Here is a 25,622-nt window from a genome sequence, read left to right as displayed (position 1 = left end):
CTGGAGCCTGTGCTCCGCCACGGGAGAGGCCACAGCGGTGAGAGGCCCGCGTACCGCAAAAAAAAAAAAAGTTGCACTCATAGAAACAGAGTGGAGTGGTGGTTGCCAGGGCCTGGGAAGGGTGGAGAAAATGGGCAGATGATGGTCAAAGCATACAAACTTCCCTGTATAAGATGAATAAGTTATGGGGAGTCTACTGCAGAGCATAATGATTATAGTTAATAATGCTGTGTTACATACTGAAAAGTTGCTAGGAGAGTAGATCTTAAATGTTCTCGCCACAAAAAAAGAAATGGTGGTTGTGTGACATAATGGAGGTGTTAGGTAATGCTGCGTGGTAATCATTTTCAATGTATGGGTATCAAATCAACACATTGTACACCTTAAACGTATACAGTGTTATGTAAGTTATATCTCAATAAAGTAAGGAAACAAAATAAGATGGTATATAAGCCCCAAATTCTAACTGCTTCTTTGAGCCACGTCTCCTGTGAGCTCCTTTGTATATATGTAAATGAACTTTTACCTTTTCTTATGTTAACCTGTCTTTTGTTAGTTTAACTCACAGGTGCCCAGTCACTTAATCTAAGTGGGCAGAGGAAAAGTTTGTCCTCCCCACCGTGATTATAATAAAAATAGTACTAAAAATAAAAATATATTGAGTGTGTACTGTGTGCCAGCCCTATTATAAAGCTTTATATGTGTTATCTAATCCTCCGCCCAGTAACCTTTTTTTTTCTTTTTTTCTTTTTTGCGGTACGCGGCCCTCTCGCTGTTGTGGCCTCTCCTGTTCCAGAGCACAGGGTCCGGATGCGCAGGCTCAGCGGCCATGGCTCATGGGCCTAGCGCTCCGCGGCATGCTGGATCTTCCTGGACCGGGGCACGAACCCGCATCCCCTGCATCGGCAGGCAGACTCCCAACCACTGCACCAGCAGGGAAGCCCCCCAGTAACCTTTTGAGGTGAGTTCTGCTGTTAGTCCCACTTTATAAATGCAAAATTTGAGGTTAATCTGCCTAAGGCCCAGAGAATAAATGGTGAAGTTGAGATTTGAACCTAGTCATACCCCCGGAGCTCAAGCCTATGAGCGGGGGCTAAGCCACAGGTTCTGGGAGTCCCACTTCTGGCTCCACCTCCACTGGCCTGTTTCCCTGTCTTCACAGCAGATTGGTAAGGTCTCTCCTAGGTCTGACACTTCTCAATCACAAGACATGGGCTGTCAAGAAGGAGACCAGCTTGAGTGTGACCTGACTACATGGTTAGCAGAGGGAATGTCATGCGACAGAGAAAAGCCACTGGCAGCAGAGGGAGGGCTTCTGGGCTGTGTTCCACCCATCTCTGCCACTGCCTTGCTGTGGACCTTTGGGCCAGTTGCTTGCTCTCTCTGAGTCTCAGTGCCTTCATCTCTCATCTACCTGATCCTCAGTCTAGAGGATCCAAGGAGAGGGTGTAAACCGTATAGAGTATACTCGAAATGTGGACTATATGAGTTCATGAATTATGACTCCCAAGTTCCGGTGATATGGTGATCACAACATCTTATCAGCATCAACATATGAGGGCTGCCTAATCTGCATATCTATCAGACCTACAGCCAAATGTGAAGGGGTTGCAGAACCAGCATATATTCGCTAAACCTGTCAAGAGCCACACCTAAAAGCTTAGTTAATTTGCATGTAGCCAATCCAGCAAACAAATGAATGGCAGTGCCCTGAGGGGAACTGTGGTATGATAAAAATACTATGTATTATATATGATATTTATACTATACTATAAACAGTATAGTATACTATACTATTTATTTATACTATGTTATAGTATAAATAAATATTTTATATGTGAAATAATATTCTATATATAATATACATGTAATATATCTCTAAATTATATATATTTATTATTTAAATATATTTTTATATTAATGTACATATAAATTTAAATATATCTACATATTTATTTATTCCTGGCATGGAGCTCCTAAAACCCTTGTAATTTCCTGAGTGATAGGAATGTCTTTTATTATTCATAACAAGCTACTTTGACTTTACCTGAATTCAGGTTAATGCAGTGACTCAGTGTGGGGCCTCTAGATAATTTCAGGATGGGGACTGGTCACCAGAAAGATCAAATATGTGATTAGGAAATGGGAATTTTCCACTCCACCCACCTCATTCGACCTCCAGGAAGGGGAAGGGGCCCTGGTGATTGGATTATAAAAACACTTACCCAGTGAGGTTCAGAGGACTTCCAAGTTGGTAAATACATCAAGGTGCATCCCCGCCCCATACCTTGCTCTATACATCTCTTCCATTTGGTTTATTTGATCCTTTAAAATAAACCTTAGTTCTGTGAGTCATTCTAGCAAATTATCGAACTTGGGAGAGAGGAGTTGTGGGAACTCCTGAATTTGTAGTCAGCCCAGCAGAAGTATGGGTTCCCCCAGGCACCCCATTTGCAACTGGCATCTCAAGTAGGTTAATCTTATAGGACTAAGCCCTTCAACTTGTAGGATCTGACACTAACTCCAGGTAGATAGTGTCAGAATTGCATTAAATTGTCGGGCACCCGGTTGGCATTGGAGAATTTGTTGTTGGTGTGGAAAAAACTCCATAGGAACCAATTACAAAAAGAGAGTTCCCCACTGCAAAGTATAAGGACCCAGAGCTTTCTTACCCCCTTGCTCTATTTATCAGAAATATGCAAAAAATGTTTGAAATAAAAGGCAAATCTCTGGCAGGAGGCTCTGCGTATTGCTGTGAAGAGCTTCAAATGAGATCTGATGCAGAATAACATTCTAGGCAGCCACAACTGTTGGTGAAAGAGCATCTGTACCAGCAAGTCCATCACCACAGGCATCCACCTAGAGCTTAAGGTACTGTGGTCTTTCTGCCCTTGCTCAAAGAAATGTGTATGTGTGGTGTACGTATTCACAGAGACTTCTATCTGAATAGATGGAATAATTCTATATGGGGATCTTTTATGTTGAATAATCCTATAATAAATACAAATAATTTGGAAATGCTGCCCATCTTATCCTGGGTCCTCTGAAAAACAGAGCTTGATGCAAGGATTAAGATGCTAATACTTTATTTATTTATTTATTTTTTATTTTTGGCTGTGTTGGGTCTTCGTTTCTGTGCGAGGGCTTTCTCTAGTTGCAGCAAGCGGGGGCCACTCTTCATCGCCGTGTGCGGGCCTTTCACTGTCGCCGTTTCTCTTGTTGCGGGGCACAGGCTCCAGACACTAAGATGCTAATACTTTATTTGGGAGGTGCAAGCCCAGGGTAGCAAGGGTGAAGAAAAGAGAAGTAAGGCTGGGAAAGGTGGAATAAAGCAGATTGTTAGGGGAATCTGAGCAAGCACCCACGATTTGTACCCCCAGATGCTATTCTGTTTGGATTCCAAAGTTACTTTGAAGCCAGTGGAATTAGTGTAATACATTCATGGCAGATTGACACAGTTTCTCCATCTGTGAAATGAGAGCGCTTGCTGAGGATGACCTTTCCCCTACAGGCCTCCTTACTCCAGTTCTGACTGTTTCTTAGGGGGGAAAGGCCGCTGGGGGCCCAGCACAGCTCACTCACACCTCCATCTTCTGCTGCCTGTGACCACACCCCCGTGAGCCATTCTCAAGTCGTAGCCCAGCCAAGGCCCAGTAGTTGAATTCACATTCCCCAGTACCACCTATGGTGTACCAGGGACCCAGAAGTGAATCAGACCCTGTCTTTACTATTTGATTGCCAATAGTAATAATAATAATAGCCACCCGTATTGCCATCTTTTATTGTAGCACCAGCTTTGTGTCTGGCATATAAACATAAACACACACACACACACATGCATCTTGTTTAATTGTGACCACAACCTTGAAGACATGCATCACTTTTCTATTTTACAGATAGAGAAACAGGGGCTCAGATGTATTCTGGACCTTGCCCAAGAACACCAAAGTGTTAAGAGGGCCCTGGGTTAGACTCAAAACACTATGGTTTGAATTTCTATGAGGAGGTCAATCGAAGAACCTGCTAGGAGTGATGCCCATTGTTCCTTAATCGTCAGGTTTTCTCAGTATGCTATAGTTTATAGCCAATGCACCACAATGCACTTCAGGCTAAGGTATCTGGGTGGCTTCCTGCCTGGTTATTAGTGTGTGCATGTGAGGGCTCACCTGGAACAGTGAGGCCCCCTTGCCCCTCCTCAGTGCAGCGTAGCCCGAGAGCTCATGGGCTGAGCCTGGGCCCCCATGATGGGGCATCACCTGGACAGAGCTGTGGGGTCCTCTCATCCTTTGCCCTCACTTTGCGGCCCTCCTCCCTGGTGAGATGTGCCCTCCAGCAGCTGCCCCCTGGGGTATATGGCCACTCCTGAGAAATTAAACCATAACACCCTCGTCTGAGGCTGGTGTGGTGTGAAAAGTGCCCCTTCCAAATTCTCATCATCAGGAAGTAGAGGCCTGGGACCCCGTGATCATTCTCCTTAAAGGAACAAGCAACCATTCTTGATAAGTGGAAATATTTTTTTAAGCCAAGAAGCTGCTGCTGTAAATTTGTTAAAACTGAGTCTCAATATTTGGCTTCAATCCCCAGGACAAATGTCAGTACAGAGAAAACTTTTACAGTTGTGGGTGCTCCATAGATCAATGAATGCAACCAAAGATATGTTGTTCAGTTGGGCGGTGAACTGGATGTTTGAAAAGTTATCTTTCACTTGTTTAGAAGCAAAAGACACATTTTTATAAAATCTTTACAAAAAGAGGAAAGTGACACAATGCAAATATAAGAGACGTGCAGATCATTGATGGTAAATGTTCCATAACAGGCTGTATTTTTGCTTTTGTTGACCAAGTTTTTGCCCAGTTGCAATGCCCTGTGAAGCTTCCCCCAAGGTGGTGGAGATTCCTCTCTGAAGAGGGAGGGTTTGCGAGTCTCCTTGGCCTCTCTGGCCCAGGATCCCCAGGTATCTCTTGACTTGAGGACTGAAGTTCCTGAGGGAGGACCCTGTAGGGCTATTCCTCTCTCACTTGGATGACACATACAGTCAGAGCTGGCTTCATGGGTCTGAGACCAGGACAGCCCACAGGGCCCTGCACTCAGAAGGACACCTAGCTTGGTTAAATGCACTGAGATTGATCGGCATCTTGAAATGTTTCATAATTTTATCTTTGAATTTGTGTCTGGTAAGGAAAGTCCAGGGGGGTAATGGAGCCAGTGCCAGGGGCTTGGGGCTTCCTGCTCACAGCACTGTCCTAACTCCTGCTACCTTCCTGCCTCTTTAGAACGCGTTCTTATCCTCTGGTACACCTGGCCTCACCTGGCCTTCTCCTCCTCTCTACCCTGCAACCACTGGCCACCTTTCTCTAGTCAGGCAGCAATATGGTGCATTCAGTGGGGTGGCTTGGCCAGGACAAGCCTCTTTCCCATTCCCATATGGGTGCCTCGCATAGCCTGGCTTGAAGGTTGGGACGTGGGTGGGGCCTGTGGGCCTGTGGGAAGGCAACATGCCTGACTGGACTTCCTGGAGCATGTACCTGGTGGCTGATATGAGGGACAACCTGGTAGTCGGTGGATCCTATACATGTGTGCCAAGTCTTGGGACTTGCCTACCCCACCGCCCACCTGTGAGGGTCTGCACTTGTCCTGTGAGTATCCCCATGCTGGAAGGAGTGTGACATTAAATTAAAAAAAGAGCATTAGGATGGGTTGAGAGAGAAATCGCAGAAAGAAGGAAAAAGCGTTAGCTTTTTCCCTGCTTTTCGAATAAGGGACCCTGTGATTTTTTCATTTTGCACTGAGCCTGGTGAATAACGTAGCTAATCCTGTATGCAGTGTTGTGCTGGAGCCAGCTCTCACCGGCTCCCAACTCCATGTTCAGTGATGTCATGTTGGAAGCTTGAAAGCGGCCTGGTGATAATATTAACAAGACAGAAATCAGGCAAATGCTGCAAACCAGGACCTTTTTTCTTAGAGCTGGTTGTTAAACATTTACCAACACATCACTGCACACAGCGCTCAATCATGCTGGAAACTTCTTACTCTTGTTATTATTATTGGCTAAACTGGGCAGGCCCAAACTTCTAGGGGGACAATACAGAGCCAGAGAAGGAAGGCTAGGGAAGAAAACAACTTACTAAGCGTCCAGGCACTGACCCAAACCATTTCACCACCATTTCAGGTATGAAGAAACAAGCTCAGAGAGGTAATGGACTCACACAAGACCACACAGCAGAACAGCTACTGAGTTCAAATTTGGGCCCGAGGTCCTAGCTCTTAGGAGAGGCTCTTTAGAGCCACCTGTCCCCTGTCCCTTGCACAGTGCCTAGCACAGGGTTATGAACTTCAAGACTAAACTGGGATGAGGGGCTCAGGAGGATAAGGCAGGAGGGGTGAGGGGGAAGGACCCAGAAGTCCCAACCCTACACTTTTGTCCTCTTTCAGGATCCTCATGGCCTGAGGCAGAGGCCTAGACGAATGGGCGGCAGGACAGAATGTTCTGGCAGCCACCAACTAGATCAGAGGCACAAATATTTGCTAAGCCCAGGGGCCTCCCAGACATGCTGGCAGGGTTCAGGGAAGCAAGTGTATGGAGCCTCTTCCTGTGGAGCCAGGGAATCCAGGAGAAGGAGAAGCCCCTCAAAGAGTCCTCCCTGACCCCATTTGCTTTGTCACTTTTGTATACAAGTCCCTCACACCCTCAAGTATGTAAAGTCCAATCACAAAGCACCTTCTCAGCCATGAGCTGAATAGGGAGATGACCCCCATTTTATAGATGAGGAAACTGAGGCCCACAGAGGGAAGAGAACACACCCAAGGCCTGGGAAATGGGAGAGCCTGAAGTGGAGGCAGGATGGTAAAGCTTACCCCCAACACCGACATTCTCGATCCTGCATCTGGTCTGCTGCCCGGCCCTACTCAAGAACTGCCCTTGAACTTCACTGGCCTGGACTATTACTTGCTAGTCCCCGACTGACCCCCAGACCCTCCTCTCTGGCCAGACCTCCCATACCCTCGCTTCTTACAGCTCCCGAGGGCTGCTCTCTCCCCAGGGGAACCTCCCCTCTCTTCTTACTTCCCAGCTCAGGGAGCACTTCCTATCTCACACCCTCCTCAAATCTTGACCCTCCTACCTTACCTAGCTCGGACCCAGCCTCCAGTCCAGGAAGCCCTCCTGGACTGTTCCTGCTCACAGGGCTCATGCCTTCTCAGGAGTGGGAGCATGAGGGGTCTGGGTCCTTCTCAGGGGTAGGAGTAAAACAGGGGTTTGAGGCCTAGTTGCAGCTCTGGCACCAGCTCACTGGGTGTTGTGGGGCTACCCTGTTCTCTCTGAGCCTCAGCTGCCTTATCTGGACTCAGCTTGCCTGCCTCACCAGGGAACTAAGAGTATGGGTGGGAAAACCTTGGCAGTGAGCACAGGTCACAGCTGCTGGAGTTCTTGTTGGCATCAGCAGTACCCCAACCTTGGGCTCCATCCAGACCCACTGTCATCCAGCCACACACTGTCTCGATTTTTGCCTCTCCTCTGGGGGTGGGAGGCCTGAATCTGGCCTGAGAGCTCAGCTGGGCTGGGTGCTGGGCACACAGGCACTCCGCTGGCCCCAGTGAGCCAGGCCTAGGAATGGGGCTGGGAGGGGCTGCAGCTAGAAAAGTTGGAGGCCACCTTGAGTCCCAGCCCCTAGGCAGTTCTGCCCTTCAGTCCTCCAGGGTGTTAGCAACTTTTCCCAATCAAGAGCAAACTCTATCCCCATGGCAGCAAAATTAGGAAGGGCGCCCGAGAAATACTGGAGGTTTTTTTCCCCCGGAGGCCGACTTTTGGAAGGCCCAAAGAAGCGCTCCCCACAATGCCTAGAATCAGAGACTGTCATGGCAATGCATCATATGGAAGAAGCCTGCTCCCCATCGTAGAGATGAGGAGACTTGACACCTAGAGAGATGCGGGGACTTGCTACCACTGCAGGGGAGACGCTAGTACGTTCAGGTAGACGGGCCGTCTTCTTGAAGTTGTGGGCAGTGCAAGCTCCAGCTTTTTACTTAGTTTTAATGCTATTCTGAGTTGTTTTGGGGGCTCAGGCCCTTTCAGAGTCACCCCTTTGGCATCGCCACTGCGTCGGGTCTTCAAACGTCTAAGACTGAAAGAAGACCAAAGACCTGTATCTCAGTTCCGAGGCTCCGGACCCTCGGAATCCCAAGGAAGAGGGAGCCTCGCTCGCCCAGCAAGGGGTATGGGGGCTCCGCGGGGCGGGGCACGCCGGGGGCGGGGCCGAGGCAGCTATGGCTCCACCCCCGGTAAACTCCGGACTCGGGTAAACAAGCCTAGGCGACACCTGGGGCTGCGCCTACAAGCCGGGCGCCGAGTTACATCACGGTTCCCGGGAGCTTCCCGCCCCGGCCGCCAGGTCCCCGCGGCCCTCGCTTGCCCGCCGCCTGTGTCCGAGGAGCAGCGGGCCGGCGAGGACCCTCCCTCCCCGGGCCCCCCCAGGCCAGGAAGGCCTCCAGGTTTTCTCCGGAGGCCCCTGGGACTTCTTTGCCACCGGTTCAGCTAGAGGGAAGGAACTACGCCGTGGCAGCACAAGAACTGCTCCCCAGTTTCCCCACCTGTGAAACCAGGGGGCTGCGTTAGGGTTCTGTGCCTCCCAGCTGCGGGAAGAAGAGGTGCGCCCTGAGCCCAGGGCGAGGGGCCGCCCCCGACCGAGCTGGCTGTGGCTTGGAGCCGGGCTTTCTACTTTAGCGGTGTAGTGGGTGCTCGCAAAGCCAGGTGTCCCAGAACACAGACCCTCCCCTCCAAGGGATCTGGGGGACCACTCAGCCGCACAGAGCAAGGATGACGCTGTAGTATCCTAGCATCTCCCTCTCCCGACTTGCTGCGGGACACCGACCCTCTGGGTGACAGGAAGACCTGCCCGCCACCCTCACGGCGGGTTTGTGCCAGCGCTTTGGAAAAGGTATTGGGCTGCACAACCAGTGGGGGAGATTGCCGCTCAATATCGACAGCTTGCACCTCGGAGCCTGATCCGAGCAACAGGCTGCCTGAGGAGGCTGTGGGCCCCCGCCCCTGGCAGACACTCAAGCAGAGCGTGGGCCAGAACAGGTCACGGAGGCAGCAGAAGGGATGCTTGCCCGATCTCTAGGAGCTGCCCGGTCCCGGCACCCAGCGATTGGGTGATTCTGCACCTGCGCTGTCCAGTAAGGTAACCACTAGCCACTTGTGCCTGTGGAGTACTTGTAGTGTAGTTTGGGGACTCACTTGGAACTCTGGAGTTGGCATGAAGGTCATTTTAATCTGAAGATATCTGAGATTCAGCAGATGCAGAAAAAAGCCTCCTGGGAGCTTCTCTTATCTGACGAAAAGCAGCAACTTCTGGGAAAACGAAGCTACCATAAATCCCCTCTCCAGGGGAGTTTCACTGCCCTGAAGAAGACGAGAGACCTTTCACACTTGTATAGACAAATATTACCACGAACTTTCCTATGCTGGTTCTCCTAAAAACCCATTTATCATTCCTAAAGAAATCTATTTTTTTCCCCATAGAAGCAATTATTTCCCCCCATTTTCCGTAAGTCAGGTTTGTAAACCTTTAACTTTAATCATTTAATGAGCCAGTTACCTCCTTTGTTGGCTCCTGTGTGTGCATATGAAATACACTTTTTTCTCCTGTTAATCTGTCCTTTGTCCGTTTAATTCTCTGGCCTCTGCAGCTGAACCTGGGAGGGTAGAGGAAGATTTTTTCCCTCCCGTGCAGTGGCTAGTTGGCACGAATATGTGCAAGAAGAGTAAAATACCCACAGGATTTCAAAGATTTAGCTTGAAGTAAAGGAATGTAAAATATGTCATTAAGAACTTCATATACTGATTACATATGAAACAATATTTTGGATAAATTGGGTTAAATTAAATATATTAAAATTTAATTTCACCTGTTTTCTTCTTTTTTTCGTGTCCACTGGAAAATTTTTAAAAAACATATGGCTGGTATTATATTTCTATTGGATAGAACTACTAAATGTCAGGTGACCTTGTGTCTTGGGTTTACTTTTACCAGGCAACATCAACACGGCTTTATTAACTGAATGCTGTGTCAGGTCCTGAGCGGCTCCGGCGGGTTGGGTGGAATGGGGGGCTGCCACGGAGGCACTGTGCCAGTTCTCGACAAGTTGCCAAGCCCCTCTTGGCTCCCAGCTCAGCCTGGCTGGGTCCTCCTGCAGTCCTGCCTCCCCTCCTCCACAGGACACTGAGGCCAGCAGAACGCTGGGCAGAGGATTCTGGAGGCTGACAGGCCTCTGGGAACTCAGGGAAGGAGCTCCACACAGGCCAAGGGTTCAGAAGACAGTGTGGCCAGTGGCCAGAAACCATGGCTGGCCCTTGAGAGCTGTTCCCATAGCCAGGACCACAGAGGAGCCTTTCAGCTGCCCAGTCCCAGGCTTCACGGCACAGCAACACCTCCTGGCCATCTCTTAGTGGCAGCAAAGCCCTCTACAAGCCCTGCCAGTACCACCTGGCAGTGATGGAACAGGCTACCCAGCTCTCTCCTCTGCCACCTCCCATTCCCCAGGCTCTGCTTGATTAAAAGGTGTTCCTGATAATCACAGGGCTGCAGGCTGAAGTCTGGGAAAGAAAGATATCCTAGACTCACACACACACACACACACACACACAAAACCCCACACAACTTCTGCAGCTGGTATTTCTGATTAACAGTCCACACCTGGTAATTTGAGGGCTGTCCTAGTTGGTATGACCCAGGTTTAACCCACGCAGCTGATATGAATGTGACAGCTTTACAGCCCGGTAAAGCTAACCAGACCTGTACATAGTTAAACAACCTTATCTAACATTCCTTTATCTTCTCCTATATAAACTTGCTCATAATAACAATAGCTAACAGTCTTTCATGCTTATTGTGTGCCAGGCACTGTGCTGGTAGCTTACACAAATTAATTCACGTAATTTGAATTCAGTTAGATTTCAGGTACAACAACGTTTGCTATGACTGTGCTATTATTATCCATGGTTCACGGGTGAGGAAATCGAGGCACAGAGACGTTAAATCACCTTGCTCAAGGTCACACAGCTAGAAAGGGACAAAACTTGGATTGAAACCAGGTAGTCTGGCTTTAGTGTTTGTGCTGCAAGTCACTTTATTACACAGCTTCTCCCAGGATACTGGAGGAATCTATTGTGTTTTGTTTTCCTTGACTGGTTCCTTTGCTAACCAGTTTATGATAAACCTGTAACACGTGCTCACCATCTAAAACCTGTCTGAGATTGGCTTTCACAGATTAAAAATGATGAGGTAGAAAAGTGACCAAACTCATGGGGAAGAAGAAAAACAATCCCAGAGGAATAAATCTTCCTATCATTCTTTGTCCATTTCTCTACGTGGGTGGGCAAGAAAGCACTGTCTGCGAACGGGCGTAGCTTGTTGAAAGAGACACTGCAGCGGAAGGTTGCCAGGCCTGGGCTGATAGGTGCCCTTAGTTGAGCAAGCTGCCTGGGCGGGCTCAGAAATGGGGAGACATAGCTGGTTTGCTGGGGTGGGGTGCTAAATTGCTAGGAATGAGGATGGGAGAACAAGCATTTCAGATGGGGGTTGGGGGTGGAAGTCCCTGGAAGATGTCAGCAAGCTGTGACCTGAGTCGGGAGCGGCGGGACGGGAAACAGCTGAGGGGTTTGAAGACAAGATGGCCACCGTTTCGTTGTCTGACCTGCTTCGCTGTGACGTTGCTCCTCTGCATCGTCCCGACCTTTGGTCAAAGCCTAACACCAACGCTGCCTTGCGCCGGTCAGTGCTGAGGGGCTAAGGGCTGGAGAGGGGGTGGGGGTCCAGCATGGGGAGGAGTGGGCTGGAGGCCATGGGCGCAGGGCGAGCTGCTGGGTGGGAAGTCTGCCTGGAGAAACAGAAGCCACTCTGCCAGCCTCAGAGTTACTGGAGGGTCACTGGGTCCCTGCCAGTTGCAGGTTGGGCAATGCACAAGGGTGTCCAACCCCTGAAATCCAACACATGCTCTGCTCCCCCGTCAGGCGCCCTGGCACAGGGCTCTGTCTGCCCCGAGTGGTGCCTTTTCCCAGTCCAGGTGGGCTGGCAGCAGCCCTGTGTGGAGCCTCTGCTGAAAGCTAAAGACTTGAGGCCCCTCGGACAGTAGCTGCTTGGGTCCTGCGCATAGTGCAGGCCCTGGACTGCTGCTAGATCGTCCTGAGTCAGAGAAAGACCCGTAGGGCCTCATCCTGACTTCAGACTCAGCCTCCTGCCTCTTTCTGGGGCCACCCTAGGCCGCCAACCTCCTCTGGGCAGCCTGCCTCTGCAAATGCGTCCAGCCTGTGGGACCTCAAAGACACAGAGATGGGGCCCACGATGGGAGTCCCGAGTGATATGCTATGAGCAATAAAGCATCTGAGTTTGCTAATCAGCGTTTGGTTTGGTTTGGTTTTGAAGAAGTTAGAGCAGACTGAAGGGTTTGTTTATTTATTTATCCATTCATTCCTGTTGTTTATAATGAACCTGTACACCAGATACACCAGATACACTGATTTTCTAATTTAGTCTCACAACATACCATCAGGTGGTTTTTTTTTGGTTTGTTTGTTTGTTTTTGCGTTATGCGGGCCTCTCACTGTTGTGGCCTCTCCCGTTGCGGAGCACAGGCTCCGGACGCTCAGGCTCAGCGGCCATGGCTCACGGGCCCAGCTGCTCCACGGCATGTGGGATCTTCCCGGACCGGGGCACGAACCCGCGTCCCCTGCATCGGCAGGCAGACTCTCAACCACTGCGCCACCAGGGAAGCCCACCATTAGGTGTTTTTATTCTTAAATTACAGATGAGGAAACTGAGAGGCAAAGAATAGCTGCAACCCAGCCCCTGTCTAGATGGTACAGGTCTTCCCGTTTGGTAGGGGTGGGGTGGTGGCAGCCCGGGCTTCAAGTGGGAGAGGGTGAGCCAGTGAGGGCTGTGCCAGTGCTTTTCGTTTGCTTCCACGATAAAAAAGGAAGAAAGGCATATGAGCCCCATTTCAGAGATGAGAAAACTGGCCAACCTTGTCCAGTGACTAGCCTGAGGTCACAAAGCTCGGCTGGGGTGCAGCCAGGATGCAAACTTGCCTTTGCTAGTCTGGTGGAGGAACTCAGTGTAAACCCCAAAGCAGTGAGTTCAGGGACAGGGGCTGGGGATGGGGGAGTGTGGGGGGCGGAGGTGGGAGAGCAAAACCAGAGTCGGGGGCAGTGGATGATTGAACACCCTCCCCCCAACACCTCCTTATTCTGGGCCAGAAAGGAGAGGCCAGGGGGGCTTTTAGGGCCCTGGGTGACTAGTGGGTCCTGTGGGCACACACAGAGGGCACGCATACCCTGGCATAACAGGCCTGGCAGAGTGCAGGACACAAAGAACAAGGGGGGAATTCCCTGGCGGTCCAGTAGGATTCCGCGCTTCCACTGCAGGGGGCACGGGTTCGGTCCCTGGTTGGGGAACTAAGGTGCTAAGATCCTGCATGCCATGCAGCACAGCCAAAAAAACCCAAGGAGTGAACCAATGAATGAATGAATGGATGGGGGAAAGAATGAATGAAAAGCCATGTTCCGAGGTGTGCCTGTCCGTGAGGGGTCGTGCTCCTGTGTGGTTGCAACGTCTTCTCCTCCTGGTCCTCTGAGCTCCTTCCTGTGAGTCTGGCCTGGCTGGGAGAGCTCCATTCCAGGCGTAGTGGCAGGAGCACAGGGCTGGGAGTGAGGAACCACGGCTTGGGGTCTGCTTCTGGATCTGCTGCTTCCTGGCAGTGAGAGCCTGAGCAGGTCACTTCACCCGGGCTTCTGCCTCTGCACGACTGGCCTACTAACCCACAGCTCGGGAGACTTCTGTCCACTACAGTCTGCTAAGCTTCATGACCTGTGAGGCTCTGGACTGATGTTGTCCTCATTACGAGAAGAGTCAATAGTCCTGGACAGAGTCCACAGGCGGCCAGGTGGACAGGAGATTGGACAGGAAATGGGGAGGGGTAGAGGAGGGAATGCGTCTGGCTGAATGAGGGCTGGGAAGGGGGGCAGTGGACACCCCGGTGCAGGCCTGTACTGGGAGAGGGGGGCTCTCTTGGTTGTCCCAGGCCAGTCCCCCACATGTACACGCACCTCCGGCTGCACAGCCCAGCTCAGTCCACTCCACCCCTCGGGTTCACCTCCAGGAAGCACTGGGCATTGCTGAGCCCCAGCTCACGCTGGGTTCCTCACATTCACAACCTCACTTAGTCTGCCTGATTGTCCCACAAGGTGGGTGACAATTATCCTAATCTTATACCTGCAGAAGCTGTGCTACAGGGAGATGAAGTGACCTGCCTAAGGCAACATAGCTAAGAAGCAGCAGAGGCAGGATTTGAGCTGAGGACAGGGCACCCATCTCCCCCGGCCTCTCCAGCCCAGAGTGTGGGCCCCTGCCCTCCGGTCCCATGGCCCCGGAAGCACATTCTCAAGCTCAGGGAGGGCTCTTATTCTGCCCTGTGAGGCCTGTCTCGACCTGTCACGGGGTGGGGAGGCCAGCATCCTGGTAGAAGCCTATCAGGTCACGGTGACAGTCCTGGTTCCCCAGGGACTGGCTCCCAGCCACAGCCCTGGGGGCTGATTAGCACTCTACCCACACTGACCAGGAGTCACGGAGTCAGCCAATCAGGGAGCCCCTCAAAGTCCACGGGGGTGCTTGGGACCGAAGGGGCTGCAGGAGTGGATGAGAGGTGGCCCTGGTTCTGGGCAGACCCTGACTGAGAAGTAAAGAAGACTGATCATGGCTGTGGTCACGTGGGCCCCAGGGAGAGGCCCAGGCCTTTCACGTCCAAGCCAGGTCCACTTCCCGGGTTCACCAGTTTCCCCTGCTGCTTCCCTCAGCACCCCCTTCCCAGCTGAGAAGTATAGTCTCCACAGTTGCCCCCAAATGACTTCACAAACGCTTTGCCCTCAAGGCTTTATGATGCCCCTTCTGGGGACAAACAGGGACCATGGTCACAGGCAGGGCTCAGGCTGACCAGAGCCTGATACTTCTGCCCCCCACCGTCAGCACCCATGGTGTGGGTCACAGGAAGCCCCCGTGGACTTGAGTTTGACACTCAGAAGATCATTGTGGGCAAGGACCAGGCCAGAGGCAGCAGGTGCCCCTCATTGCCCACTGGAGGCAAGGAGCCATGGTTTCCAAGTCCCTTTCCCTTAATTGAACAAACCCACCTCAAGGCCTTTCACCCTATTAGTATAGGGTCCTGCTGTGTTTCCTGGTTGCTGACTCAGAACTGGGATAGGAATGGGGATAGAACCGGAACTGGGAGCCAGGATTGGGATGAAGCTGGGCTGGGAGCTGGAGGCTTGAAAGCAGGAGATGTTACTGGAGGGACTTGCCTGCCCGCTCCCCTCCAGCATGGAGCCTCTGGGGGGAGAAGGGACTGGGGAGGCAGTTTTGTCTTTCTGGCCTTTCCGCCATGACTCACAGAACTTCTCCTTTCTAGAGAAGGGAAAGCAGACCTCGACTTTCTCAGGGTCCCAAGGCCTTCTCAGGAACTGGCCTGAGAAAGGAGGGGGAACACAGGCTCCCAGAGTGCTTACTGCCTGCCAGGCCCAATCAAGTGCCTGAGAACACTGGCCGCTTGAGCCTCACCATGAACTTGGGGCAGGATCAGCATCCCACAGTCAAGGACCGTGTAGCTCAGAGAGGTGAAGGGCCCTGCCTGAGGTCCCACAGCCATGAGTGGCAAGTTGGGATTTGGGACTGGGTTAAGTGGCTGGTGGCATTTTTTCACCAGAGCATCTTTAATAAGGTAATGCTTATCCCAGGGAAGGAGACACTTACAGGGACTTCTGGCACCAGAACAGTGAGGCAGCAATGGGATTTTTCTAGACTGAACTGGAGGAGACTCACTGCAGGGGCAGACCCTGCCCTGGCCAAGTGTCCTCCCCGGCTGCACCTTATTTGCCCTTGCAGCTGCTAAGGCTCCAGTCTGGTGGCTGACCACAGACCGATGTCAGCCCCAGGTTGCCCCGATCTGTGGGTTTTGGCTTGGAGTGGGGCTGACTTCCCGCCTGTCTGGGTCTCCTGCGCCGTTCACACTGGTTGCTTACCTGGGCCTGACATGCCCTCCCTCACACCCTCCCCCAAGCCTGAGCCGTACCTTGGGGGCACCCGCAGCCCTGTCAAGGCCTCTCTCCCTGGGCCAGTGTTTCTCTGACTCTGGGGAGGGAGACAAAAGCTGGCTTCCTGTGATGCTCACCTCCTGCCCCACAGCCTGGGTGCTGCTGCCACCTGCCTCTCACCTCCGTAGCACTGCTGCTCTGCCCCACACCCCACATCTTGTAATTCTCCCCGGAACCTGGGGGCTGTTACTATGACTGTCCCTCTGTTAAAGATGTGGAGGGCTTCCCTGGTGGCGCAGAGGTTAAGAATCTGCCTGCCAATGCAGGGGACACGGGTTCGAGCCCTGGTCTGGGAAGATCCCACATGCCGCGGAGCAACGAAGCCTGTGCGCCACAACTACAGAGCCTGCGCTCTAGAGCCCACGAGCCACAACTACTGAAGCCCATGCGCCCTAGAGCCTGCGTACTGCAACTATGGAAGCCCGCGCGCCTAGAGCCCGTGCTCAGCAACAAAGGAAGTCACCGCAATGAGAAGCCCATGCACCGCAATGAAGAGTAGACCCCACTCACCGCAACTAGAGAAAAGCCCGTGTGCAGCAACGAAGACCCAACACAGCCAAAAAAAGAAAGATGAGGAAATTGAGGTCAGTCAGGGGACATCTTGGCCTGCCCCTCACGCCAGAGCCCCTGCGCTGTGCTGTGGCCTCACACACTCTGACAACCTCTCACATCTCTCCACTTCCTTTTGTCTCTTGCAGGAGGCCCTCTCTGACCCCACCAGCCACAGGCCATCCCACCCCCCCACTCCAACCTCAGCTCCCTCATCTGACCCCAACCAGTTTTGCCTCCTTCCTTTGGGGACTTGGCTGTCCTCTCACGCTTCCCCTGCCTGTCACCCTGATATCCCTGCCAGCCAGGGGTCCCTGAGTAAGGGGAGTTGGTGAGGAGGTGTGTGGGGGTGCTGAGAAGTGTCCCAGCGATTGCGGGGAGAAGGCTTGTCCTGGGAGGGGCTCCTCTGCCTCCCAGCCCCCTACTCCAATCCCAGAGGGGTTCTTCAGTTGGCTCCGCTGCCCTGTGCTAGGAACGCCACGTCAGTGAATGCTGGGGCCACCTGTGGGTGCAGGGAGACTGACAGGGGCCTTGCATCCTGGCCCCTGGGCCTGCATGAACTTGTCCCAGCCCTGGGCCCTGAGGTCATGGAGACCTCCTCAAACCCCTTCCCAGGGGAGCTGTTCAAAGGCAGACAGGCCGATGAGGTGCTAATTACTGAGCTAATTGGAGCGGAGTCAGCTACAGATGGCCTGATTGTAGCGATTGCACGAGGGGCGGGGGCTGCCCGCAGAGGGTGAGGAAGGAGGCCCGGGTTCAGAGCGGGCTGTGTTTGCTCAGGAATTGTTGATTTACTAGCACTGGCCAGCTGTCCTGCAACGTCCTGGTCTCCTCCACACCTCAGCCCTGGCCCTGGCTTTCCTGCCACCGGAAGACTTGTGTTCTGAGGCCACACTTGTTGGAAGGGTTCACTGAGCACTGGGGGGCAGAGTGCTGTGCTCCAGGGGAGACTGGAGGAGGAGGGAGGACACCCCTGTTCTGGGGTGGCAGATGTGGGGCTGGGGGCCCTTGAGGCTGCCTGTGAGAACAGCGGTGACATCACTGAGCTGGGTCATCCTGGCAGGGCCTGGGCCCATGCCATGCCAGCCTTGGCTCTCTCTGGACCTCGGCTTGGGCTCTGTCCCTCAAGAACAGGCCTGTGTGGCCTCCCGAGGGGGCTGGAGAGCCCAGGGAGATGGATTTGTGCTCTGTGATGATGGAGGCTCACAGATGGGGGATGAGATTGACCTCCAGACAGAGGGCAGGCGAGTTAGTGTGGCCACCTTGATGCAACCAGAAAGGATTCCCCTCTTCACAGCCCACCTTTCTGGCACAGTCATTCTCAGCACCCTGGAGCAAGGGGGTCTTTGGTTGCCTAGGGCCAGACCCCAGGCCTCAGCAGGGCAGTATGTGACTGTCACTCACATCGGCCTAGGTGTCTCAGCCTACCCCGCCATTGGCTCCCGTGGCTCCTGACCACACTCTGCACTCTCTCTGGTCTCCAGGCCTTTGTCAAGGCTGTTCCCCCACCAAGCATACCCTCTCTGCTCCTTTCTGCCTAGTTAAGTCCTCCCCACTCTGCAGGCTCTGGTTCCATCTGCATCCCAGACTGCTCTGTGACCTTCTGCTTGATCTGCAGCCCCGGCTCCTCCACACCCCTCAGGGGGCCCAGGACCCCCAGACCAGGAAATCAGGAGACAAAGCTGGGAGGCTAAACACCTCCCCCAGGTGAATGCCTGCCCCTACTCTCCTTCCTCTCAGGGTGCTCTCAGAACTCAATGATATAATGGGTATGAACAGTCATTGGTAGTAATACAGGTTTAATAACGTGATGATAGGGGCTTCCCAGTGGCACAGTGGTTGGGAGTCCGCCTGCCAATGCAGGGGACGCGGGTTCGAGCCCTGGTCGGGGAGGATCCCACATGCCGCGGAGCGGCTGGGCCCGTGTGCCACAACTACTGAGCCTGCAGTGTAGAGCCCACGAGCCACAACTGAGCCCATGCGCCACAACTACTGAAGCGCACACACCTAGAGCCCATGCTCCGCAACAAGAGAAGTCAGTGCAGTGAGAATCCTGCGCCCTGCAACGAAGAGTAGCCCCCACTCAGCAATGTGAAGATCCAACACAACAAAAAAAAAAAAAAAAAAATAACGTGATGATAATTGTCCCAATTTTCTGAGTCCCTACTTCTGAGCCAGGCATTGTGCTAGGTACTTTCCTTGAATATCTTCTCACAGCAACACTCTGGGGCTGGAGTTTCTATTATCTCCACTTGTCAATGAGGAATTGGAGGCTCAGAGAGGTCAAGCAACCCATCCAAAGTTACACAGCAACTAAGTGACAATCTGGGGACTCTCGAGTCCCTCCCCTCACAATGGGAGGGGGGTTGTTATTATTTTTTTGCCAACCTGTTTCCTTCCCCCTTTCCCCTCCCTCCCTGCCTGTTATCTCTGCCTGGTGAGTTTGCATCATTACTAGGGCTCAGGGGTCCAATTAGGGGACCTCCCCAAAGGAGCTGACTGAGGCAATCCCTGCCCCAAGGGGGCCTCCCTGAGCCAAAATTTTTTTTTTTAATTTATTTATTTAATTTATTTATTTTTGGCTGCATTGAGTCTTCGTTGCGGTGCGCAGGCTTCTCATTGTGATGGCTTCTCTTGTTGCGGAGCACAGGCTCTAGGCACGTGGGCTTCGGTAGTTGTGGCATGCAGGCTCAGTAGTTGTGGCTCACGGGCTCTAGAGCACAGGCTCAGTAGTTGTGGCACATAGGCTTAGTTGCTCTGCGGCATGTGGGATCTTCCTGGACCAGGGGAGCCAAAGTTTTAATTAGCATTTTACAGGCTAAACACTGCCTAATGAGACAGGGGTTACCATCCCATTCTACAGACGAGGCAACCCGAGGCTCAGACAGGCAATCAGCATGTCCAAGGTCACACAACCACTGAGAGGCAGAGCAGGATTTAGACCCAAAGCCCAAGGCCTGTAACCTGGGAAATCATTCTCCTCATGGACCCCACCTCAGGCCACAGAGTGTTGGTCAGTAAGGCCACAGGGCTGCTCCCCCAGTCCCTAAAGAGGGAAAAGTGCCCCTCTCTGCTCCCACTCAGCCTCCCCTCAACTTCCCAGAAACCTGAAGGCTCTGAGTGTGGGTGTTTGTGTGGAAGACCCTGGAGACCTCTTTCGTGGGGCAGGGCTCTGGGTCTAAGCTGAGAAAATGATAAGGAGTTTCTGAGGTTACAGATCTGAGGCACCACCCCTGTCCCGCCCAGGCACATGAGGCCTCCTGACCATGACCCGAGCTGGCCTGACTGCAAGCCTCCCCGCTCAGCAGCAGCGGCTGTGCCAGCCCAAAGCCAGAGCCGAGCCCTTGGATGCAGTTGCCTGGTAACCAGCCCTAAGTGATGGAAACCCCAGGGGGCCACTAACGTGGGGGCAGCGCTAAGCACCTGGCCCAAACCCCACTGCCCCAGCCGGCCTTAGGAAGCTTTCAATGGGCAGTCTACCCAGCCTGCCCATGGTAGGACAGGAGGGTGCTCCGGCACTGGGGGAGGGGGCCCAGGCAGGGCCAGGAGGAGCTGGGTTGGCAGCCTCCCAAGACCTTTGAACTGGGGAGCTGGGGGAAGGTAATTCCCTATGGAGGCCAAAGCCTGACCAAAGCACGGTGGGCACTGGGCAGGAGTCAGGGTTGTGGGTACAGCTTGCCCAGGCCCAAACCACCATCCTGGAAACAGCTGGGCTGCTCTGCCCAGGGCACAGAGGGCCGGGGGAGAGGATCCCCAGAGAATGGCCCTGGATGGGGAAGGAAAGGAGGTGATTAGGGAGGCTGGCAGGAGTCCAGGCTCAGGATGGGGGGAGCAGCCTCCTGCGACACTGAGGGGGAAATGCATCAGCCTCTCCTCTTCTCTCAGGGGCTCCCCCTCCCTGGGCCTCAGTTTTCCTATGTTGGCCGGCAGGCTGCCGCTGGCCTCGGGTTTGCGGTCTTGGGTCCTGAGAGGCTGAGAGGAGAAATGCAGGGGCTTCAGGGGAGATTTTGGCAGCAGAGGCTCCTCTTAGGCTCTCACCTCTGGGCCCGGGGAGGCTTTTCTGACTTTCTTCCCTTTCAGATGTGCACAGTCCCCCTTTGCCAGGAACCCTTCACTCCACAACCACGGCCTAACTTAGCCTTGTGCTGGGCACTGGAGTCCCAGCGCTCAGGCAGACCCAGGCTAGTATGGGAGCCAGGCTTGCAACTAGGTAATGGAGATAAGTTCATGGCTAGCATGGAGATAAGTTCAGAATGCTATGAGGCCTCAGAAGAGGTGACCAGACTGAGCCTGGAGCTCTGGAAGGCTTCTTGGAGGAAGGGGTCTGAGCTGAGCCTTGAAGACCAACAGGAGTTAGCAAAGAAAGAGCTGGACAGGCAGCCAAAGCTCAGGGAGAGCATATTCCAAAGAATGGAGGTGTGACCCGGCTTTGGCTCTGGGGGCTGCAGTGGCAGGCCGGTTGGGGAGGGTCAGTCAGGAGGCAGGCAGAAGCCAGAGTCGGAAACTGGATCCTGAAGGCACTGGGGAGCCATGGGAGACTCCAAGCTGGGGGCAGGGAGGATGACAGGGTCAGATGTGGGCATTAGAAAGACCTCTTTGGAGTCAGGGAGGGAATGTTTCCCACTGCTTCCAGCACCTAGCCAGACCCCCTACCCCATCCCACCCGCCAGTGGCTGGGCTCTATCATAGCCAGAATGGGGGACCCTCCCCTGACTCAAGGCCCAGTACCCTCTCCCTCAGGCCTCTATCAGGCCACAGCAGCCCCATCCCCACACAAGCAAGCATCACACTGGAGTGTCACGGTCTATTTTTTATCCATCTCTCTCACTGGCCAGGGAAACAGTACCAGGGTCCCACTCACTGCCAGCATAAAGCCTGTGGGTCCTCAGTAGTTGGTGGAAGGAAGGAAGGGAAGGACAGTCAATCCACCCTGGCTGTTAATTAATCAGAGTGTCCTCCCTCTCCTGCAGTAGGGTCCCCAAATTATTGTGTGCGGGCTTTTTTTCTAGCCAGAAGGCAGGCATGGTCTTCAGAGTGGCCTAGTGAAAAGTCTTCTCCCTTTCTTGGTCTTTGGGATCCCTCTCTGAGAGACTGATTTCCTCTGGAGGTGGGGTCGGGCTCCTCCAGAGTTTGCAGGGGGAGGGTCCCCACTCCCTGCTCACCCAGGAGGAGTAGCAGTTTCCCCCCGCCCCTAACCTGGCCCTCCCTGCAGAAGGAAACCCTGGTTTTCCAGCACATCTTTGGGAAGTGGCTCACCACACGCTGATCAGATCCTATGAACCTGCCCCACCCCAGGTCCTATCCAATCCAGACCCCCTGAGATGCCCTGAGCCCAGGCTGACAGCCCCTGGTACAGGGGACCACTCAGGCTCTGCTTGCTTGAGTGGCAGAGGCTTCCTGACCACCAGCTGTGCCTGAGCCTTCTCTCAGAAGGGTTTGGGGTCACAGAGTCCTGGGCAGCGGGGAGAGTCCCAGCTCCTCCATTTCTTGGCTATGTGGGCAAGCCGCTTCCCCCTCCACCTCTAGAGCTACCACTGGTTGAGGACTTACTATAGAAAACAAGCTGTGAACTCCTTGGATCTGCATGAGCCCTGTGACATTTTCTAATCATGCCCATTTGACTGATGAGCAAACTGAGAGGTTACAGGGTTTGTCTAAGGTGACTCAGCTCAGTAGGTCACACCTCAGTTCACTTGTTTTTCACACCCCTGCCTCATATGTTTGTTGTAAGAATTAAATGAGATCATGTCTATCAAGCGATGGACGGCAGGGCCACGTTCAAGGCGGAGCTCCTTGCCTTCTTGCCTTGCCCACCCACTAGCACTGAGATGTTCCTCTGTTGGGTAGGAAGAGGGAAGGGATGAGGAAGTAGAGAGGACAGAGAGTGCCATAACAGCAATCTGGGGGCCTCCCTGAAGGAGGCAATGTCTATAGCCGGGTCTGAAAGGATTGGGGAGAGCATTGCTGTGTGTCTTGGGAAAGGGTACTACACTTCTCTGTTTCTCTGCCTGTAGGGTGGCTACCAGCACCACATCTCCCTCCCCTGGGGTGAGAAGGAGCGCCTCTGAGGAAGGAAATTTGTAAATAGCAGGGGTGGCCTCATTAGAGAGAATGGCACTGTTATTAATAGCCATGTGTAGGTAACAAGCAGAGGTTCAGGAAGCTGACCTCTTACCTCGCCTTCCTAGGGAGCCAGGAGTAATCAGTGTCTGTCTGGGGTGGGGTGGAGGGGGAGAATCTGCCTGTGGAGCCTGTGGAGCCCTGGTGTGTGTGTTGGAGGGGGGGTGGTGAGTGTGAAACCTCCCTTCCAGGCTTCTCTATGCCACTGTTCTTTGTTAACACCAGCCAGGAAGCCCACATAAGGGCAGACTATTCCCTTCTCTGTTTTTGCTCACACTGTTTCTTCCAGCCACAATACCATTCCTCCTCTCCAAGACCACAGCCTAATAAACACACGGTGCGGGGCGAGGTGGGGGCGGTTCCCAAGGCAGCCACCTTGTACTGATTACCTTCTTTTATCCAACAAAGGCTTGATAGGCACCTCTCCCAGGCTCTGCACATGACCTTGGGATAGAGAAGAAGAGGGCAAGGTCACGCCTTCAGGAGCTCATAGTCAGCTGATACTCTACAAACTTTTTATGGTTTACAAGCAATTTCCCACACTGATTTTGTTCATTCAACACTCACTGAAGTCTGTGAGGCAGGTTTCATGGTTCCTGTTTTGCAGGTAAGGAAACTGAGTCTCAGAAAGCTACAAAGTGGCTCCCAAGTCCCCTGCCCTGTGATATCTCTTTTGTAGTCCAAGGTGTCTAAGTGATGCCTAAAAGGAATGGAGAAGACAATGATTAAGTGAAGATATTTTGTGAAGTGGTCTCTGAATTAAGACAAGACTCAATGGGGCTTCAGAATCTTTTTTTTTTTTTTTAAATAAATTATTTATTTATTTTTTTGACTGCGTTGGGTCTTCGTTGCTGCGCGCGGGCTTTCTCTAGTTGTGGTGAGCGGGGGCTACTCTTCGTTGGAGTGCATGGGTATCTCCTTGCAGTGGCTTCTTTTGTTGCAGAGCATGGGCTCTAGGCATGCAGGCTTCAGGAGTTGTGGCACGTGGGCTCAGTAGTCATGGCTCACAGGCTCTAGAGCACAGGCTCAGTAGTTGTGGCACAGGGGCTTAGTTGCTCCGTGACATGTGGGATCTTCCGGGCCCAGGGCTCGAACCCGTGTCCCTGAATTGGCAGGCGGATTCTTAACCACTGTGCCACCAGGGAAGCCCTGGGCTGAAGATTCTTAATTGGCCCCCTTGGGGTCTCGCCAGGCTCATCCTGGCCTGGGTGGGCTCTGCTCAGGCTCAGAGAGATTGAAGGGAACACCCAGCCCTCTAAGCATACAACCCGAGAGTTCTGAGACTAGACCCTAAGAGCTGAGAACACTGCCCTCCACCCAACCCCTAATTACAGGGCAGAGGCGGGGGAATGGGTGTCGTGGAGGGGATGCCAGCTTGGTGAAGAGCAAAAGTGGGGAAGAACAGCCTGTGAGCTGAGGCTTGGCCATGACTCCTACTTGTCAGCACACAGATGCACTTTCCTGATCCCAGACTGCTGTGTGACTTCGGGAAAGCCCCAACCTTCTCTGAGTCTCTGCTTGCCAGCTCTCTCCAAACTCTATTTCTAAGAACCCTCCAGCTCTCAGTTAAGTGACACCCTCTCTGCTGCCCCCAGGTGACCTTCACTTCCTCTTCCTCCCTGCAGTGCCCAGCCCCTGCTGCTCTAGCTGCTTCCTTACTCTTGGAACCTGTGGCCTTACGCTTGCTCTGCCCTTTGACTCAGGCAGGCCTGACCTTTGGGATCTGAGCAAGTGGCCTGGGTGGTTTTGCCCCATGAACTTGCTCTGACCTTTGGCATGTTCACCTGTTCCCTCCCTCCACTGCACACACCTGTCCCCAGTCCTTGGGAAGCCCAGGAAATGTGAGGGATCAGGTTTTTCAGAGAAGGTAGCAGCACCAAGGGTCTTCTTATCCAACATCAGATGGCTCAGAGAGGGCAAATAGAGAAAGCCCTTCCACCACTCCAGCCCCTCTCTTGGTAACAGACCATTCCTGGCTGGGGATGCTCCACCCCATCCCACCTCCCGGGCTACCTGTGCTCAGGCTTGAGGGAGATTTGTCCTAAAGGTTCAGAGGCCACTTAACAAACCTCCCAGCACCCTCATTCCTGGCTCACTCCAGAGATGGGGAAATCACCCCTTCCTCAGACAGGTATGGTGCCCTAACAGGAGTTGAGATACATTTGTTTGGAATTTGCCCTCACTGGCTGCACCAAGATGAGGAGACAGACTAAGGAGCCCTTCTCCAGCCTCCTAATGCAACTGTACTAGCCCAAGAGAGCCAGATATTTTATTTTATTTTTTATTTTTTTGCGGTACGCGGGCCTCTCACTGTTGTGTCCTCTCCCGTTGCGGAGCACAGGCTCTGGACGCGCAGGCTCAGCGGCCATGGCTCACGGGCCCACCCGCTCCGCGGCATGTGGGATCCTCCCGGACCAGGGCACGAACGCACGTCCCCTGCATCTGCAGGCGGACTCTCAACCACTGCACCACCAGGGAAGCCCTTTACTTTATATTTTTGAGAGCCAGATATTTTAATACAAACTCTTCTAAGCCTTACGACACAACCACTATGATATAATCCCAGTTTTACTAAAATAAGGAAACTAAAGATCATGAGGTCAAGTGGCGGGCGCAAGGCCGCATAGCTAGAAAGTGACAATGGATGAATGATCTAACGGAGTGACTGAATGAAGGCATGGGATGGGCGCGCCAGGCGATGGTTCGCAGAGTGCGGCGGGTACAGACTGTGCACAGCGCCCGCGGCCCGGCCCCCAGAGGGCTGGCAGAGGCAGGCCTTTCGCACCCCGGGGCTCAGGGGAGCGCAAGCTCCCAG

The 25,622-nt window shown here is 53.1% G+C and overlaps 2 long non-coding RNA genes across 2 annotated transcripts; one reads left to right on the top strand and one right to left on the bottom strand.

Annotated features, from left to right (window-relative positions):
* The first annotated feature begins 908 nt into the window (after positions 1-908).
* Positions 909-8,197, top strand: LOC112410984 (uncharacterized). The gene is made up of 3 exons (XR_003005543.1): positions 909-961; positions 2,737-2,871; positions 6,170-8,197. It is a non-coding gene; the product is annotated as an uncharacterized LOC112410984 (long non-coding RNA).
* LOC112410983 (uncharacterized) lies at positions 3,127-23,493 on the bottom strand. The gene is made up of 3 exons (XR_003005542.1): positions 23,375-23,493; positions 23,197-23,251; positions 3,127-3,312 (listed from the first exon to the last, which is right to left on the bottom strand). It is a non-coding gene; the product is annotated as an uncharacterized LOC112410983 (long non-coding RNA).
* Positions 23,494-25,622: the final 2,129 nt, after the last annotated feature.

This window comes from Neophocaena asiaeorientalis, unplaced genomic scaffold (genome assembly GCF_003031525.2).
Source record: "Neophocaena asiaeorientalis asiaeorientalis breed wild unplaced genomic scaffold, Neophocaena_asiaeorientalis_V1.1 scaffold54, whole genome shotgun sequence".
Taxonomy (NCBI): Eukaryota; Metazoa; Chordata; class Mammalia; order Artiodactyla; family Phocoenidae; genus Neophocaena; species Neophocaena asiaeorientalis.
The sequence above is the reverse complement of the archived record's forward strand: the minus strand, read 5'-3'. Positions and strand labels throughout refer to the sequence as shown.